The sequence below is a fragment of the Sus scrofa genome, chromosome 17 (genome assembly GCF_054392235.1).
Source record: "Sus scrofa isolate SSC_HxYL_T2T_F1_AM1 chromosome 17, Sscrofa_HxYL_maternal_Yorkshire_Landrace_v2.0, whole genome shotgun sequence".
NCBI lineage: Eukaryota > Metazoa > Chordata > Mammalia > Artiodactyla > Suidae > Sus > Sus scrofa.
In genome coordinates this window covers 57,669,739-57,687,130 of record NC_139399.1, presented here as the reverse complement: position 1 = coordinate 57,687,130, position 17,392 = coordinate 57,669,739, and the positions used below count along the sequence as shown (strand labels likewise).

General features: G+C 57.1%; 2 long non-coding RNA genes across 3 annotated transcripts in view; one reads left to right on the top strand and one right to left on the bottom strand.

Moving 5' to 3' along the window:
• Positions 1 to 327: 327 nt before the first annotated feature.
• LOC146395349 (uncharacterized) lies at positions 328 to 16,608 on the bottom strand. Of its 2 annotated transcripts, XR_014832712.1 has the most exons (4): positions 16,331 to 16,608; positions 9,389 to 11,213; positions 8,288 to 8,418; positions 328 to 6,769 (listed from the first exon to the last, which is right to left on the bottom strand). It is a non-coding gene; the product is annotated as an uncharacterized LOC146395349 (long non-coding RNA). The 2 variants fall into 2 exon arrangements; XR_014832711.1 differs by lacking the exon at positions 16,331 to 16,608 and having other exon boundaries at positions 8,288 to 11,589.
• The window catches only part of LOC106508181 (uncharacterized), a 16,941-nt gene continuing 13,958 nt past the window's right edge, over positions 14,410 to 17,392 (top strand). Inside the window, exons 1-2 of the long non-coding RNA XR_001304801.3 lie at positions 14,410 to 14,559; positions 16,355 to 16,452. This is a non-coding gene — a long non-coding RNA (uncharacterized LOC106508181). The remainder of the gene's footprint in view (positions 14,560 to 16,354; positions 16,453 to 17,392) is intronic.

Below are 17,392 nucleotides of genomic sequence, written 5' to 3'. Positions count from 1 at the left end.
CCCCCTCCCTCCCTCTGCTCAAATGCCACCTCCTCCCAGAGGCCTCCCCTGACCATCCACCTGCCAGCTTCCCCCTTTTCTTTACCCTGCTCTGTATCTATTCATTTTCTGCCTCATTCAGTAGAATGGAGGCTCCGTGGATGTTGTGCTTGGCACGGGGTGGGAACTCAATAAGCACTTGCTGAAGGAATGGATAGTTACACAATTTATCTGGGTGTCCATAGGGACAACTGCATAGAAAAAGCCCCTGCAAGGGTTTTCATCATCCCCAACGGGCAACAGCAGCTACCGGTGGGGGTGGATGGAAGTCAGGAGGTCAACGGGAGGTCAAACAATGTGAGTTTGTCTCTAACATTTTGATTTTCTTACAGCTGGGACCATACTTATGATGGCTTGTGTAATGCAAGTTAATGTTAATTAAAAAATCAATTTCATGCCATATCGATTTTACAATAAACAGAATTCCGTTTTCTTGATTGAGATATCAGACATCGAGCATTCTCCACCTGAAAGAACAGGAAACAAACAAATTTCGGTGCCTCAATAAAAATAACAGTAATAAGCATGGCATCTTCTCCTCCTGCTGAGTTATTCAGGGCTTCGCCGATTCCAAAGCCCTTTCCTCCCATGACCGCCTATGTTATTCGACAACATTGCAAAGTTAGAAAAGTTATGATTGTCGTTACCGTTACTCCTATTTTGTCAAAGAAGGAGATCCAGTGACTTTGCCCCGGGCACCTGTCAAGGATTTCAGGCAACTTTTCACCACTCCCTTCTTCACGTGACCCTGCATCTCCCAGCCCAGGAGCCTCGTGGGCCTGATCCTCCAGCCCCAGCTCTAGGAGCGGGCCGGGATGGGTCTGACCAATCAGCCCTGCCTTGAGTAGTTCAAGGATGGCTCCCTGCCCGGGTGGGAGCTGTGAGGGATGTGTGTCTGGACTCCCAGGCTCATCTGATGTTCCCCGTGGACCAGGGGGACGTGGACTCAGCTCTCAAATCACGGGAGCCTTTCCTCGCTAACAGGAGGGCAGGTAGTCTGAAATCAGCTTGGATTTCTGGGAAAACTTCAGGGAACCTGAGCAACAACCTGATCAAATCATTCCAGAATCCTTTTATCTCGGGGATCTTTGAAGGCTTGAGCTCAGAAATCCCTTCCTTGTTCAAGTCCGTTTGCACAGAACCCTCTGTTGCTCGCAACCCCAAGCCATCTGTGTATTTGCTCAGCATCACACAGTAGCAAGTGGTAGATGATTAAACCAGCTTCGTTGTGGGGGATACACACCTCCTCAAAACCAGCTTGGATCTTCCAAACGATGGAGTTTGGTGAAGGTCCCGAAAGATCCCCTAGGACAGCCCTGTGGGCAAAGGGAGGCCGAGAAAAAGGGACCTGCCCAGACCACAAGGGAGGGGCAGCAGGGCTGGGCCATCTGCGGCTGCTGCTCCGGCTTCTAGGTTAACACAGCTCGAGAGACCACCTGAGACAGGACAGCCTGGACTTCATCTATCAATGTGAAGTTCACGGCTGCATACCCAGAAGGAAGTGGCAAATGCCTGCGGTCGTAGACCATTTAGCAAGAAACCCTCCTCTGCTCCACAGACCTGGCAGGCTCGATTATAAATCAGACGGGACTCTAGTATTTGTCTACCGGCTATTTTTTTCTTTTCTCTGTTAAATTAGATGGGTTAATCTTTTTTATCTGATACTGTTGCTTAGATGTAGCTCTGCAATGTTTTCCGAAACACACGTTCTCACACACACACACACACACACACACACACACACACAATCTTAAAGGGGGACATAAATAGAAAATGGGTGATTAATATACATTGCCTCCTCACTCCCTTGGGACCCTGGGGTTTTCTTTCTGCCGCTATGGTCTGTTGATTTTGGTGATCTCCTCTCTCCGAATTTCCCCTAAGGCAAGGACAGCTGGACTGGCATTTGCTCTCTGGGTGACCGTGCTGGGTGGACCCCAAGTTGGACTCAGCGGAGAGGCATCGCCGGGTCGCGCTGGGGTTGCGAAGCCGGGAACCAGGCGAGAGGCTGCAGCTTCGCCGGCCCGGCGAGAGGCTCTGTCGGGGTTTCTCGTGGTTGAAACCGCTCATCAGGGTCAAAACCGCCCCTTGGGGTCTGCGGGGCTCTTCCCGTCCAGGTGCGGTGGTGAATTCTGACGGCAGAACGACGGCACTTTCAGGCCCCCGCCAGCGCCGTGGTGTCCGCGGAGCCTCGGACAGTGAGAACGTCCGGGGCGGAGGCGCAGCCTCTCCCTCCTCCCGAGGCGGCTTGGACGCTCCCTCGGCCCTGAGTCCAGTCGGGCCGGTTTCCCACGGGAGCAGCGTTCCTGGCTGAGGCCTGGGGGAGGGGAGGCCGTCTTCTCATCTCAGCGCATGAATGAGGCAATGACGCAGCACAGCCTTTAAGGCAGAGTCACGGCCACAGGAAGCTCGCCCCGGCAGTTCCAGTTCCAGGCGGCGGTCGCGACCACCGGGAGCTCCGGCCTCTCGAGCTCCGTATTCAAGTCCTGGCTCCACCGCGCACCTGCCCCGTGACCATGGAGACGACACGAACACAGGGACGCCCCTTACCTGCCCATGTCCCTCACCTGAGGGGGTCACTCACCGGAGAGGTCGCCTACCCTCTGTGAGCCAGTGTCTCCCCATTCGAGGATTGCTATGAAGGGTCAAAGTCAACAGAGACTCAGGCCTTGCCTCTCCGAGGGGGGCCTGCAGACCAGCAGCATCTTCAGTGCCTGGAAGCTAAAAAGGCACAACATCAGGTCCCATCCGAGTCCTGCTGAATCCGAATCCAGATCCCCCGAGATCCCGGTGGCTCGTGAGCGTGGGAAGCAGCATCGCGGCCCCGCCCGGAGCCCAGCAGGGCCTGGACCTGGGGGAGCTGCGCTCTGCTCCCGCGTATTTCTCAGGGATCAACACTGGTTCCCATGCTCGTGTCTCACAGTTGTCACGTTAGTTCCCTTCGCAGTTGACATAAAGCCCAGGAGTGGCTGCACGGGCCTCAGCCCTGTCCCCAGCCTGACGGTTCCTGGCGTTTTGCGGTTACACGAGCACCCGGTGAGCGGCCTACGCAGAGAGCTTTCCTGTGGGGGAAACACCCAGAAACAAGGCAGGGGGAGAAAGAGACGCCAAAGCCTCACCTGCCGTCTAGAGCCAGGGGTCCCGGGTCCTTCTCACTCGTGCTGTCAGCGGAGGGAGCCCGCCGGCCTCTGGCTGCATCTCCAGGGCACTGGGGGACACAGAGACAAGTCCCCCAGGGAGGGAGCATTGAGGGGACACTGGGTGGGCAGGGGCGGCGGGGGGGTAGGTGGCACCTCCAGGGCACAGCCGCCCCCTGGCCCCTCAGCGGGGTGGCTGAAGGATCAGAATCCGGGGACAGAAGTCGGTCCCTGGGGGCTCGGGCTGTGAAAGCTGTGGCGGGGCTGCCGTCACTGTCACTCTTCATGTCAGGAGTTCAGCACCCTGTCCCCTCACTCATCCCCTGGCTCCTGGGGTAGATACTGTTTTGCTTTAACGGGCGACCCGGCTGCAGGGACACTGGTATCTGGAGTCTTCCTGGCGTGCTTGGGGCAGGGCCTCTCTTGGGACCAGTGGCCACGCAGACCCCAAAGTCCCCTCACCCTTCCCGTCCTGGTCAGCAAGGACAGGGACCCTGCCTGCCCTTCCATGCAAGCCACCCCCTACTCCGAACCCCACTTACAAATGGGGGATACGGGGCTGCCCCCTCCCGGAGCTGCTGCCCAGTTACATGAGATCAAAACCTGCAGACACAAGATCTGACAGGGGGAGCTTGTGTTCTAGAACCTAAGGAAGTGAGGCCGCTACTGAGCGTGTGCAGTGGTGCCTGGGGTGAGGGGACAGAAAGTGGGGAGGGGGCATGGGGGAGGGGACAGGGGATGAGGAGGAGGAGCGGATGGAGGGGGACTGGGAGGCTGAGGGGAGGGGGCAGGGCCCCCCCCGAGCTGCGGGGGGCTCGAGTCTGGTTGAGGGAGGACTTGGGTCCTGGGTTTCCTTTGCTGATTGACCTGAACAGGGACGAAGGGGGACATGAGAACAGCTTGTTGGTCCCCAGGGAGGTGACAGCAGAGCAGCAGCTGTGAGAGGACATGGAGGGAGTTGGGGGTCTTGTCACAGGTGCACCTTCCCTTCTGCCCACCTGGAGGGGGCCTGGTCTAGAGAATATCCCCAAGGATGCCCCATGCCTCTCCCTTAACCTCTCCCCCAACTCAGCAGACGGAGAACCTGGAGCCAGCCCCTTCTGGAACATTCCCTCCTGAGGCAGCTGCTGGTGGACTCTCACCTCTCACGAGTCAGCTGCCCCCAGGGCTCCCAGAAAGGTCGCTGATTAGATGCCACCAAGGGCAGCCCAGCCACAGCCGGGCCTGCAGGATTTACGGCCCCTGCTTTCATCAACACCTCCAAGCCTGGCTCCGTGCCCTCAGGCCAGTCCCTCTGGAGTTTAAGAGTAATTAAGAGAAGTGCTTCCTTTTTATAACAAGTTCCCCTTTCTCTAGGGGGCTGCGGTGGTTCGTGGTTCGGGAGAAAAACATCAGGAAAATGATGCGAGGTCACCGGAGCAGCCAGCTTCAGAGAAGGGAAGAAAAGGCGGGAAGAAAAGGCTGCCTTTATCAGCCCCAAACACAGGCAAGGAAGGAGAAGAAAACACCTTCCAGGCTCCAGCTGTGACTCCTTCTGAGTATGAAGGGCCCTGGTCAGTGTTCCTGTGACTTCAGGAGCCTGAGAACATGCCCTCAGGGTGGGCAGAGGGCAAGGAAGGGCCTGAGATGCAGAGCAGAAGAACGAGACATCAGTTCTCCAGGGCCCTTTGGAATCTAATGTAAAGAAGAAAACAGCCAGCCAGTGGTCCAGATGCCCCACGAGGGCCAGGAAGTGGACCTTCCTGCTCCCGTCTCGTGACCTGGACCACTGCTCCAGCCGCTGGCTCAGAGATAGACACCGGCCTGGGGATGCCACCTTCCACTTAGAACCCTCAGCATCCTATTTGCACGTCTTCACACAGAACAAAGTAAACATACAGCCCATCTTCCTACGAGCAGACGCTGTCTTTTTTTCCTTAATCATGACTTCTTGAGAAAGATCGTTTACATTTACTGTGAATTTTATTCATCTCTTCAGACCTGTTTCATTCATGTAGCCACTATTTTTTTTTCTTTCTATGGCCGCACCTTCAGCATATGGAAATTCCTGGGCTAGGGGTTGAATTGGAGCTGCAGTTGAGGCCTGCACCACAGCCACAGCAACACGGAATCTGAGCCGCATCTGCAACCGATGCTGCTGCGTGCAGCAGGGATGGATCCTTCACAGGCTGAGCCGCAGTGGAAACTCCTATCCACCATTCTCTGAGCAAATATTTATTGATCACCTTCACAGAGCACTGGGAATCGAGGTTGGAATGGACACACCTGGTCCCTACCCTCAAAGGGCAACTTTCTAGTAAAGGAAACACATTAACAAGTAAAGAAAAAGCCTGATTGGCCAAAAGGATGAAACTGCTCCCCAAGAAATAAACAGCGAGTTGGGAAAGAAGGGGACAGAGGCCACGCTAGATAGGCAGGTCGGGGACAGCCTCTCTGAAGAGGTGACATTTGCGCTGAGATGAACACACAAGGCCAGGAGGCAGAGGCAGTCAGGAGAGCATTCCAGGCAAAGGCCAGGAGGCAGGACTGGGCCGGACTGGAGCAAGGAACAGAGAAGAGGCCAGAGACCAGGGCAGTAGGAAAGAGTGGACAGCAGGGAGGCAGGGATCCGGCAGGGAATCAGCCCCCAGGGCCAGGGCTGGACCGTAGGTTCAAGGGAGGAAGGGTGGGGAGCGATTGGTGTTTACACGGGGTGGCGTATCATGGCTGGTTTTATTCCTGAGCAGCTGCTGATTGGCTGCTGGGTAGACTCCGCGGTAAGGCGAGAGGGGACCCTAGGCCAATCCCCAGAGAGTAAGATGTGTGACCTTGAGCAAACTTGTCTTCTTGAGCCTCATGCACCTGCATCTGTAGAATAAAGGAATCGAGATCCAGGGTTTTATAAGATGCTGCCCAGGGTGGAGCCCAGACCACAGTGTCTGTGTCTTTCTATAACCATAACAAGGGGATGTGGGCCTTCCCAGACTCACGTCTGTAACCCAGAAGGTAACCAAGGCCAGAACAATGTACCCTTGGGTTCGCCAAGGACGCGTGCTCGTGTAACACAGCCCCATTCGCCAGGCTTTCATTCCAATACAGCTGCTCGTAATTCTTCCTCAGGGACATTTGAGCACAGGGCAGTGGCTTTGGGACTTGAGGACTAACTCGCACCTCACCGGAGGCAGGCAGGCTGGGAATTCCCAGGACTCAGCCCAGGACAGGGCTGACACGGAAGGAGGCGGTGTTGCTCGGGAGGAAGCACGTGCTTTGCTAGCGCCGCAATAACCCAGGAAACGTTCTCAAAACACACATGTTCCCTTTCTAAAGCAAGTGCACGAGGCTGGCTCCACTGGTCCCACCGGACTGGGTTTATCTGAAACCCGATCCCCCAAGTTGGCTCGGTGGCAGCCACGTCTCCTTCCAGGTGGAGGGAATTCAGATGTGACACGTGAGGTGGCAGACAGACTAATGCAGAAGGCGGGCACCCACGGGGCACCTGGTCCTGGGCATCAACAAGGCAGGGACACAAAAAGGCCCCTGAAGGGAGCAGGTCGCATCAGCCAGGAGACCTCAGACTGAACCAATGCCAGGCGGCCCTCATTTGAATCCTGATTCTGGAAAAACAATGAGAAAACAGCATCTGTGAGACAACGGGCGAGGCTGGACATGAGGGGTGAAAAGGACATGGCACTTAACCTTAGAAAACGTCCATGCGAGGGTCTGGGATTGGCTGTGAAGACGCTGAAGGACAGCGAGGTGAGAGCTGGCGGGGAGGGGCAGAGCCTGGCTGCTGTCGAAGCTGAGGGATGGGTACACAGCGGTTCCTTATATTTCCCCGGGTGAAATACCCACAGGAACTGTCGGATTGCACTCGGCGTATTATTCGAGTGCTCTCTCCTTGCGGAAGGACCACTGGAGGTTGTAAAACACAGGTGAGGAACCCCGTTCTGGCATTTTGGCTCATCCCCACGGTAACCCGGCAGGAACAGGGCCTCTCCCGTGGGCCTGAGCCCCCACTGTACACATTCCCACTCCCTCGGCAGACAGGACTCTGAAACCTTCCGCCCAGCCCCATGCCGGGCAGAGATTTTATTTGCCCTCCATCTGAAGCCACCTGCTTGCTCGTTGCAGAAGCCCACTGGCTGACGGCGATTTTCTGCAGAGCTGAGCACAGCAGCGGGGGCCTGTCACCCCGGCCGGGCCCTCGAGCAAAGACCCAGAGGTATTTTCCAGCAGAATGATGGGCCATTGCAGCTTTTTACAGAGATAGGATTCATCTCTGGGACGGCATCCAGGCTGGAGCCCCTGGAGGACAATCCCGGGCTCCCTGGCCAGCGAGGGGGGGGGGGGGAAACAGTGAGCCTCTGCCCGCCAGGGTCACCCGCATGCATGCGGCAGAGAAATGCGCCCTCACGGAGGGTGGAGATTTGGGAAATGTCTGCTGAATTTGAGCCCAAGGCAGTGAACTGGGTGACTCAGAGTCCAGGCCGAACATCTACAGGCAGGATCACGACGAAGTGCGGTTGCCTTCATGACTGTAGAGCGAGGAGCAGTGTTTGCAGAGACGCGCATGATGCACTTTGATTGAAAACCGCTGCACCAAAGGCAGGCCTTTTTCGAGTTAATTGGACGGGGTCAGACACTGGGCCCTTCTTTCTCACCAACAGGACCCCGATAGTCACATGCTCCCTAAACCAGCCCCCCAGCTGCTGGGCCCCAGCTGACCCCATCCATCCTCGCCGTGAGGTGGAGGCCAGCGCTGCTGGGGGTCCCAGTTGAGCCCCTTCCTCCTCTCTTCTCCTCCTCCCTCCCTCCTGCCGGGGTGGGGGAGGGGGGAAGGGGGTGACAAGAGGCCGAGGAGCCACAGCCTCTGCAGCCGCGGGGACCCTGCCAGTGAAGGCGCAGGTGGAGACAGAAGTGCAGATGGGGCCGCCCTGGGGTCCTCGTGCAGCCCTGCACCAGCCCTGGGCCGCCCAGCCCTGAACCCGTTACCTGGAGCAAGGCCACCACACTGAGCTGAGCCCCTGGCGCTGGGGTCTGAGGATCAGAGCTGAGCGCAGCCCTGGCTGGGAAAACGGCCACAGCTGCCCGCCCCCCTCCAAAAAAACCCTGCAGCCCTGAGGTCCGCTCACCTGTGACCTGGGTTCTCAGTCGGGGGTCCACGTTGGGGGATCTTTGGCTGGATTCAGTGAACTGTCAGGGAACCTTCGGGGTTGGCTCTGCTTGCGTCCTGCCAGGAGAACACGTTTGGGTCTGCTGGGTCCTGGGGTGAAATGACATCAGTGGGAAGTGGGCTCTCCCACCCATCAGGTCCCTTCCTCCTGGGTCAGCTTCATTCTCGGTCACACGTTTCTCATGAGGAGGCAAAGATACCCCAGCATCCAGACTCCTGCCCCCTGGCCCAGCAAGGAAGGTAGAAAGAACTCTCTTGCCCAATATTCCAGCACAAGCCCAGGACTGACTCAGATCGGACAAGCTGGGCTCACTGACCCACCTCCCCCTGGGTCACCGTGAGCACAGGATCCACTGAGCTGATTGGCTGGGCTTGGGTTCACTCACTAACCTTGCAGCTGGCTGTTGGGGCATAAGGGTGGGGAAGCTCGGTTCCCCCAAAAAGAAACTAGCCATAAACTAGCAAAAGAGGGAGAAGGGGTCGAAGCAGGTAAAGCCCAGAAACACCCTGCTGGGCACTCAGAAGGCCTGTCCCCTCCTTGGGTCACTTGTGCTGCTGCTCTCCGACTGGGCTGCCACTCTACTCGAGGCTCCTAGATGCCCCAAACCAGGTTCCCAGAGCCCCCAGGCTGCCCGCCAAAGTCTATTGTAACCTAGAAGGAGGAGTGAGTTGCAGAAAATCGAGTATTTTTTTAAGTCTCAAGGGACACCAGAACAATGCGTCCAAGCCCCTGCTGGGAACTTCGGAGCCTCAAGAATAATTGGCGGAGTCTGGGAACATGGGTGCCCCTGGGCCCGGTGTCCTCAGGGCCATGGACACCAGCGTAGGAGGAGGGCCCAGGAGCTCCTGTCCTGATCTGACTCTCAGGTGGGACACAACAGGACAGGCCTCTGGTGGTGGCATCCCAGCTCCATGGTGGCATCATAGACACATGACCACGTTTCCTCCTGGGACCATGAGAACCCAGGGTCCCTGAGGTCAGAGACACAGATAGGAGAGTGTCCCCAGAGAGCGAGCCAGGAGGCGGAGTGACAATGGCAAGAAAAAAAGATGTTCTCACCTTCTCGTCCTTATTGGGGAAACTGGGGCTCATTTGTCACAGTGTTTGGTGACTCCTGGAAGAAGAAAGTTCTCTTCCTTGAGCTTTTCAAAGCATGAACATTCAGAGGGAGCAGGTTGGTCCCCTAGGAACTGGGCGTCACGTGCCATCTGTCCATCCATCGGCAGAGCTCTCAATCCCAGCGTGCCCGGGGAGGGCTCCCTTGGAACAAGGGACACCCCGACTCCTCCCTGCAGCCATGTGTTCACAAGGCGTCTGCTGAAAACACCTGGGAGCCCGCCCAGGTGCCGAGCCAGGGACCAGGTAGACGGGGAAATTCAAGGCTGCCTCGGCTCCCTGGGGGTTTTTCCTCCAAGCGCCTCCAGACTCAGAGCCACTCCTGCCCTGCTGTGTGTCTGCACACGTCCTTTCTTCCCTGGGCCCCTAGCTTCCTCATTTTCACCCCAGGCATAATAACACCTGTCCTGGGTGCTTTTTAGAGTTGATGTTGCAAGAATGAAAGAAATAACACACATAAATGTGCTTTACTATCCAAACAACGGTTACTCTAATCTCAGACTTTCCCACCAGCTTTGTAACTTTTTGGCACAGGGCTGGGTTCTTTATCAGAGGTCGCTAAATACCTGCAGACGTGTCAGAGTTAGGGCTCCCAACAGCAAGCAGAATTCACCCCCATAGTGTTATAAGATGTTGAGGCAGGGATGCTGTACAGAGGGTGCTCGGGGTCACTGGGCACAGGGGGATGTCAAGACACAGAGACCAGCCACAGCAGAAAGCTGTCACCATCCCAGGGAAGACGGGACAAAGGGTGGAGAAGGCCGCCCACTGCGAGCCTTAATCCCAAAGGACAAGGTGCCTGGGGAGACGGATGCTGAAGCGGAGGGGCCAGGGAAGAAAAAGACCCCCCATTCCTCTGGCCTGTCACCTCCTACTGCTCAGCCGTGGCCAGAAGCCAGAGGTGGGGGGAGCCAGCGGGGTCCCAGGGATGGGGTGGGGGGGAGGGGCACAGGGCAGGGCTAAGAATGGATGTTGTGGGTGGGCAGGGTGCCTGGGGCGTCGAGGACGGCCAGGCAAGAGGCCAGGCTGCGTCCTCCGTCCTCAGGTGGGTCATCCTCATTCGGGGTCTGCAGGAAGGACCAGCCCTGCTGCTGTGGGCACCAGCCGTCAGGAGAAACAATTTCCTACATCGGATTCTATTTGCTTTTTCCAGAAACCCTAAGAGGCTGTCGGCAGAGGGGGTCGGGGATTTGAACAGGCTTCCATCCTCAAGGCCAGGCCGCCAGACCTGGGAAGGCACCTTCCCGCAGTTCCAGCGGCCCCTCCAGCCACCTCGGGGGGTCTGCGGCAGCCTGGGCTCCATCCCTACTCCCAGCTCCACAACCAGCTCCACTGGCTGCACAGAGCAGGGCAGGAACAGGAAAGGAGCCTCGGAGCTCAGAGCCCCCGGCTCAATGCCCAAGGGGACGACCAGCTCTGCTTCCCTCCAGGAGTCCCGGGTTCCAGGCCTGCTCTCTCCACGCTCTCATCTCCTCTATCCTCTTCACTGCAGAAGAGCGATGTGGCCTGATTGCTCACTGTGCTTTATCTGAGCGTTTCCATCCCATCACAGGGTCGAGGGGACTCTATAGCCAGAATCACTGCCGGGTCCGTCCTGCGTGACATCCTGTCCCAGTGCAAATGGGACAACCTGGCCTCCCCGAGAGACTCCAGGGGCACCTCATTTTAACCCTACATGTTCCCTCCTGAGTGTGAACTAGACCATGACATTGGCCCCAGGCTGCTTTAACTGTTGAACTTGATGGCCCACGGAGACTCGAAAAGTGACCTGGGAAGAGGAAATGCCCAATAAACATCTCTCCTCCTCCCCGTTCTTGTCTCCTGCTCCCCTGCCCTCCCCCCACCTCCAGGCAGCTGGTGTCACCGTCCTGACCACAGAGGACACAAGGGGGGCGAAGCCATGAGGATGTTTCCACCCAAAGGCACTTCCGCTGACAATTCACGGTGGTTCTCGTCACCTGTTGGGAGAAAGCTGGTCGGATCCTAACAGCTCTCAGGAGGTGGCGGGTTTGTGTCCAAGCCAGTGGGGAGGTCACGTCCCGGCCCAGGTGAGAGTAAGAAGCAGGAGAGCTCACATCCCAGGGCCCCCCAGGGCCAAGTGCTGTGCTCTGGACTTCGCTGCCAGGACAGGAACTTTGAAAGTCAGAGGATCCGACACGGCGACTTTACATGGTTCCCCGACGTGACCTCCCTCACTTCTCTCAGCCACGCCCTGTCCTCTCCCTCCTTCCGCAAGTATTTATTGAGCCCCTACCAAGTACTGGGGCTGTGCCCGCCCCGGAGATGGGTCAGTGACCCAACGGATGCCAAGACTCCACGAGGCTCCCATCGAGGGAAGGGGGTGAGGGGGAGACCCACGCCCAGGTGACCCTGGCACCATCAATGCCCTTTCTGGTTTTCCCTTTGCAGAGCCCATGGTTAGAGCACAGAGATGCCCTCTGGCTGTAGACTGACTGTGTGCATTTTATAAACCTCGATGACTTTCCAACATGTAGCCGACAGGTGGGGGTGGGGCCCAGAGGGAAGATTGCGGGGAAAGAACAGCACAGAGGCAGCAATTTCCCCACCAAGAGCTGCCGGCAGGCAGTCCCTGTGTCTAAGCTTCACACACAGGGAAAGAGGGGTGCCATCTACCAAGCTTGGAGAGTTGGCCAACAGAAGAACTGAGAATAAAAGTGTACTTAGTATATCTCAGGAAGGGGAAAGAACGGTGAGCTGCCACAAAGGCACGAAAATGTTCATTTTTCAGAGCAAGAGAGCCCATATACATTATCTAGAGATGGCAAACCTAGAAATCAGTGCATGTATCATCTAGAAGAGTGGTAATAACCACCAGACAGCCCTGAAACAGCAGAAGTTATAAGGAAATAAAAGGCCTTTGAGCAAGGAAGAATTGCACTTTATTCTCATGCTCTGCTGTGCGCGTTCATGGTCGCTTATTGGCACGTTCTTTTTATAAACGAACAAGACTAAAAGCGGTGCCGGTGTTGTGTCAATGCAGAGTGGCCTGGAGGCGCCTGGAGTGGCGGGTCCCCCCCTCCGCTGCGTCTCGCCGCACCCTGCTGTCACCCCCGCCCAGGCCCCCGTGAACATCGTGGTGTCTGATGGGATGAGCAGGGCATGAGGAAACACTAGCCTGTCCTCCACCAGCATTTATGGCGATGCCCTGGGCCCTGTGTGTTGGGCAAAAGGGATGGAAGTAGGTCTTTGGGGGCTTTGACACCTTAGAGGCCACCTCCCTGAGAAAGGACCCTAAACACCCAGGCTGCAGGGACCTTCAAGCCCTCCCTTCCAGCCACTCCCTACTCCAGGGAGGGACCGAGGCACCAGAGGGCACTTTCGTCTCAATCATGATCACCACTCCCCTCCCCGGCCCCCCAGATGAGGCTAGAATCCTTGTCAAATGGGGCCTTGCCTGGCTGTGACGGCAGCCTCTGCATGCCCCCTGGAGCCCCCTCCAGTGGGACTGTCCCCCCCAACCCAAGTTCTAGAGAAATCCTGGAGCTGCACTGCCTGCAGCCTCCAGCCATCATCTGGGCTCTGAGACCTGCAACCCCTGTTGGCACAGACCCCCTGAGCTGACCAGCCCCTCACAAGGACAGGCGACCTTCCATCCTATATCCAGAAGTCAGGTGCAATGGCCTGCCTGCTTCAGGGACCCCGTCTCCTGGGCAGCCATTCGCTGATGGGTACCAGTTGACCAAGAGCACAGAGCACAGGGCACAGGCAGGAGCAGAGCCTGCGACTCCTCTGCCTGAAGCTGTGGCCACCCTCCCTCTGGTCACTTCCTGCACCCACCCTGCCTCCGTGCTTCCCACTCAGGCCGCAGGGTGGTTTGCAGGAGTTCTGCCTGCTGTGCCCCCCAGGCATCACGTCCTCATCAAAGTGGGCAGCGTACCTTAGGAATCGGCCCTGTGGGAGGCCCAGGAGCTGTCCCCCGAGCCGTGGGCACTGCACCCAGGCTGGGGGGCAGGGGGGAGCAGAAGCTGCCTGCACCCTCAGGAATCGCCCACCGGAGACCCCTGGAGGGTGAGGTAGAGGCTCCTGCAGGTTAGAAAGAAGGGTTTTTTCCAGTTGCTGGGCACAGCCAGTGAAGGGGCAGGAAGGAAACCCTGGCCTCTTTCTAGGCCTCTCCGGCCTCGCATGACACGCAGGCTGGACCCTCCCCCAGGGCTGTGGTGCTTCAGAGGACAGAAGGGGAGCTGAGCTTTAACCCTGGGGTGGGCAGCAGGGGAGGAGGTGAGACGGGAGGAAGGAAGAGCCTCAGTCCCGACAGGAAGGAGGTAGGTACAGAGACCAAATTTAAAGCCCTGAAGAGAGTCCCACAAGGGGGAACGGACGGTGGGAAACAGCCAGCCAGCAGTCTTTGGAACAGAAGCTTCTGGCTGATGGAGCCATAGGAAGCCCAGGCCAGCCAGGGTCCAGGCTCGGGAGGAGTTAAGCAAACCTTTCCCTGTGGAGGGTTAGAGCTCCCAGTGGAGCGCTTTCACTGGGCTCCCCTCCCTTGCAGAACACCAAGCTGGAACATTCCAGGCATCCTGTTTCACAGGTGGGGAAATCTTTCTCCAACACGCCCTCATTCCCTGCGCGTGGACACAAGGATCACGTGTGTTCCCTCCTTGGCTCTCACAGGGGTGTGACCGGCTCCACCCACAGCCCTGCGGGGGCACGGAAGAAGACTATTTAGAGAAGACAGAGAATGGAGCGGAGGGAGTGTGGCTCTGGTGCCAGGCGCCCAGCTTCCAACGCCAGCCTCTCCACCTGCCCCACATTGAGCAGGTGATTTAGCCTCCTGGGCCTGGTTGGCTTTCTCTGCAGAACGGAGATGCTGATAGCAATACCTACCAGCTGCTTCTGGAGATTAAGTGAGTACAAGCCCAGCAGGTAGCAAGCTGTAACTGTTACTATTTAAGGGGCCCTTGCAGCGATTAAACCACAGTCAGTGCCTTGCGCACATGCGCACATGCGCACATGCAGCCAAGGGCTCCTGGTGGGGGCACCACCCTGGGCTCTGCTGAAACCAGGCCCTGACTCCTACCCAGTGTGAGCAGCAGCTCTGACACGGTGGCTTCATTTCCACAGCTCCCTGAGCGGCCTCCCAACAGTCCTGAGAGGTGAGCATTCTTTTTTTTTTTTTTTTTTTTTGTCTTTTTAGGGCCTACACCACAGCCACACCAATGCCAAATCTGAGGCGCCTCTGTGACCTACACCACAGCTCATGGCGACACTGGATCCCTTAACCCACTGAGCAAGGCCAGGGACCGAACTCGCATCCTCATGGATACTAGTCAGGTTCTTAACCCCCGAGCCACAACGGGAACTCCAGGGGGGAGCATTCTGTATCAGCCTCATCTCCCAGAGGAGGAAAGCTTGACCCACAGAGGAGGCGTCCCTGTCCCCACAGTCAGGTGGCCAGTAAACGGCCAGGACGCAAGCCCAGGACTTTGGCTGCCAGGCTCACCCACTGGGTGGTTCCCCATCACCTTGCAGGCGGAGCCCCATGCCAGGGGGTGGCTGGAGGTGCTGGGCACACGGGGCTTAGTGGGACGGGCAGGCCCCTGCTTCCTTGGAGCTCACACTCAGGTGGGGGTGGGGGGAGAGAGAGGACACCCAGAAAACATGTCCTCAAGTTTATTTCAGGTGGTGGTGAGTGGTACCCAGGGGAGAAAATGGGTGCCATGCTGGGAAATGCCTGGATGAAGGGGGCAGGGTGCTCAGGAGGGGCTCGCTGAGGAGGTGACAGTTGTCAGAGCCTGAAAGGAGAGACGGCGCAGCCGTGCAAAGAGCCGGAGGACATCCTCCTAGCAGGATGACTAGCCCTGGGTGGGGATGAACCTGGCACGTTTGTGGCACAGGTCATCAGTGAGTCCAGGAGAAGGAGGTGGGAAGGGTGGACAGGCCCCCACCGGCCCCTGGGGCCTGTGCTTCTGGAAGAATCTCTGAGTCTTCAAGCATCCTTTCCGAGCAGAGAATACTCCCACTCGGGGCAGGAAGAACACGCTGCACGGGCGGGGAGAGAGTGGGGGATGGGGGGGCATCTCTGACGACCCTGTGCGAAGCCCAGGGCTGTGCAAGCTGCCCACCTCCGCCCAGGCTGGGTCTTTCCCCATCAGGCCTCCACCATCTGGTTGGCACATCTCAGAATGAGGAGCAGGAAGTGTGACTGTCACAGCCAACACCTGCCTCCAAATTCCCAGCCTCAGGTATCAGCCTGTGACGGGCTTTCCGGAGCCAGTGGCAGCGACACTGACCAGGGGGTTCCCTCCCTTTTAACCCCTTCCAGGTCTGCGCATATGAAACCAGGCTGTTTGAACCTCCTGTTCTCTGGTTTTTATACTTTCCAAACAAGATGGAAAGGCAGAACATGTGCATAATGCATAATTATAACATGTGGATTTGTTTAACTTCATCCCTGCAATTTCTCAAGTGTTCTTGCAATTAAAGAGCACCATTGTGTAATAAGACAAGCTTTGGGGAAAACAATATAACCACTACTTACAGAAAGGGAAGGTATTTTTAACTCGGCTATTGGTGTGTATGCACGCGTGAGCGCATGAGTATCACGTGGCATCTCTGTGCGTGTCCTGTGTCTTTGATTTTCTGCGTTCTGATGCTGTGACATCTTAGGGCCCTGCTGACCCCGGAGGGAGTGTCTCTAACAGAGTCAGCCGATGCTGAGAGGTGATAACTCATCTGTATGTATGCTTCTCTCACATAAACCAAACAATCTGGGGTCCACACCCCAGCCACCCCCCTTTATCAGACTTTCACTCTCCAGGCCACTCTCTACCGGCCATAGTCACTCCAGGGCTGGGTACCAGACAACCAGGATCTGCCCCGGTGCCCGATGAAATTGACAAGCTAGCCGGTCCTTAGCCTACTTACCCGCCTCCCCTGTTCCTTCCGCAGAAACCACCATCCAGACTCTTGCCACTGTTTCTCCTCCCTCCATCTGCCTCCCCACGTGGCCCTTCATGGAAGGTCATGCCTCCTATTCCTCTGGATCCGTGAGTACCGAAAACTTCTTCCTTTGTGGCAGTCATGTCTGCGTCTGCCTGATTCAATCAAATCCCAGCTCCTGGATCAAAACAGTATGTCTCTGCGTGTGCCGTTGGGGGGCCCGCCCATCACCGCACCGCACGGGCTCACTGGTCCCCTTGTGTGTGTGTTTAGACAACATGGAACTTTGCATCACAAAAACACCCAGTGATGTCAGAGGCGCCATGCATCACAGCGACAGCTCCGGGCCTTGTATCCAAGAGGCCTCGGCGGGCCGCTAAGTCACTGTCCCCGCTGTGAGAACCGGTGGCTGTATTGGAGCCTCAGTGGAAGGGAACTAAATTACATGGAGAATGACCCATATTGTGCCGCAGCCAATGACCCAGTTAACCTCTGGTTAATGCTCTGCTTCTCGGTGTCCTGGGAACGGGTGGTGTTTACTCCGGTTGGGACAGACCTTTATTAAGGCGCCCGAGTGTGCCCGCGCGGTGGCTATTCTGGGCCCAGCGCTTTCATAGAAACCGGCCGGTGGGCCAGGCCCCCGCCGAAGCTGCAGAATAAGAATGAGGTCCTTTTCTTTCCCCTCTCTCCTCTGTCCTGATTTGCATGACTAAGCTTTCTGCCTTTTTTAAAAAAATGTGTTTGTTTGTTTCTTGATTGTGACTCTGTCTCCTGGGGAGGAAAGAAATTACCAGCTCTCCAGGCCAGGGTGTCAGGTCTGCACCTTGGGCAGGGGGGGGGGCCAGGCAGCCCTAGTGGCCATTGGTTGGTACTGGTCCAGGAGAGTTTATGTGGCCCAGGCCTGGGAGGGTCCCCAGAGGGCTCCTGAGGGAGTCGGTGGTGATCCTTGCAAAGAGTACTGGATGGCAGAAGCCCTGTCATTATCAAATTCAGCTCAAGCTGACAAATAGCTCAAAGCTATCTGGAAATGAGGCTGCAGGGGCAGTT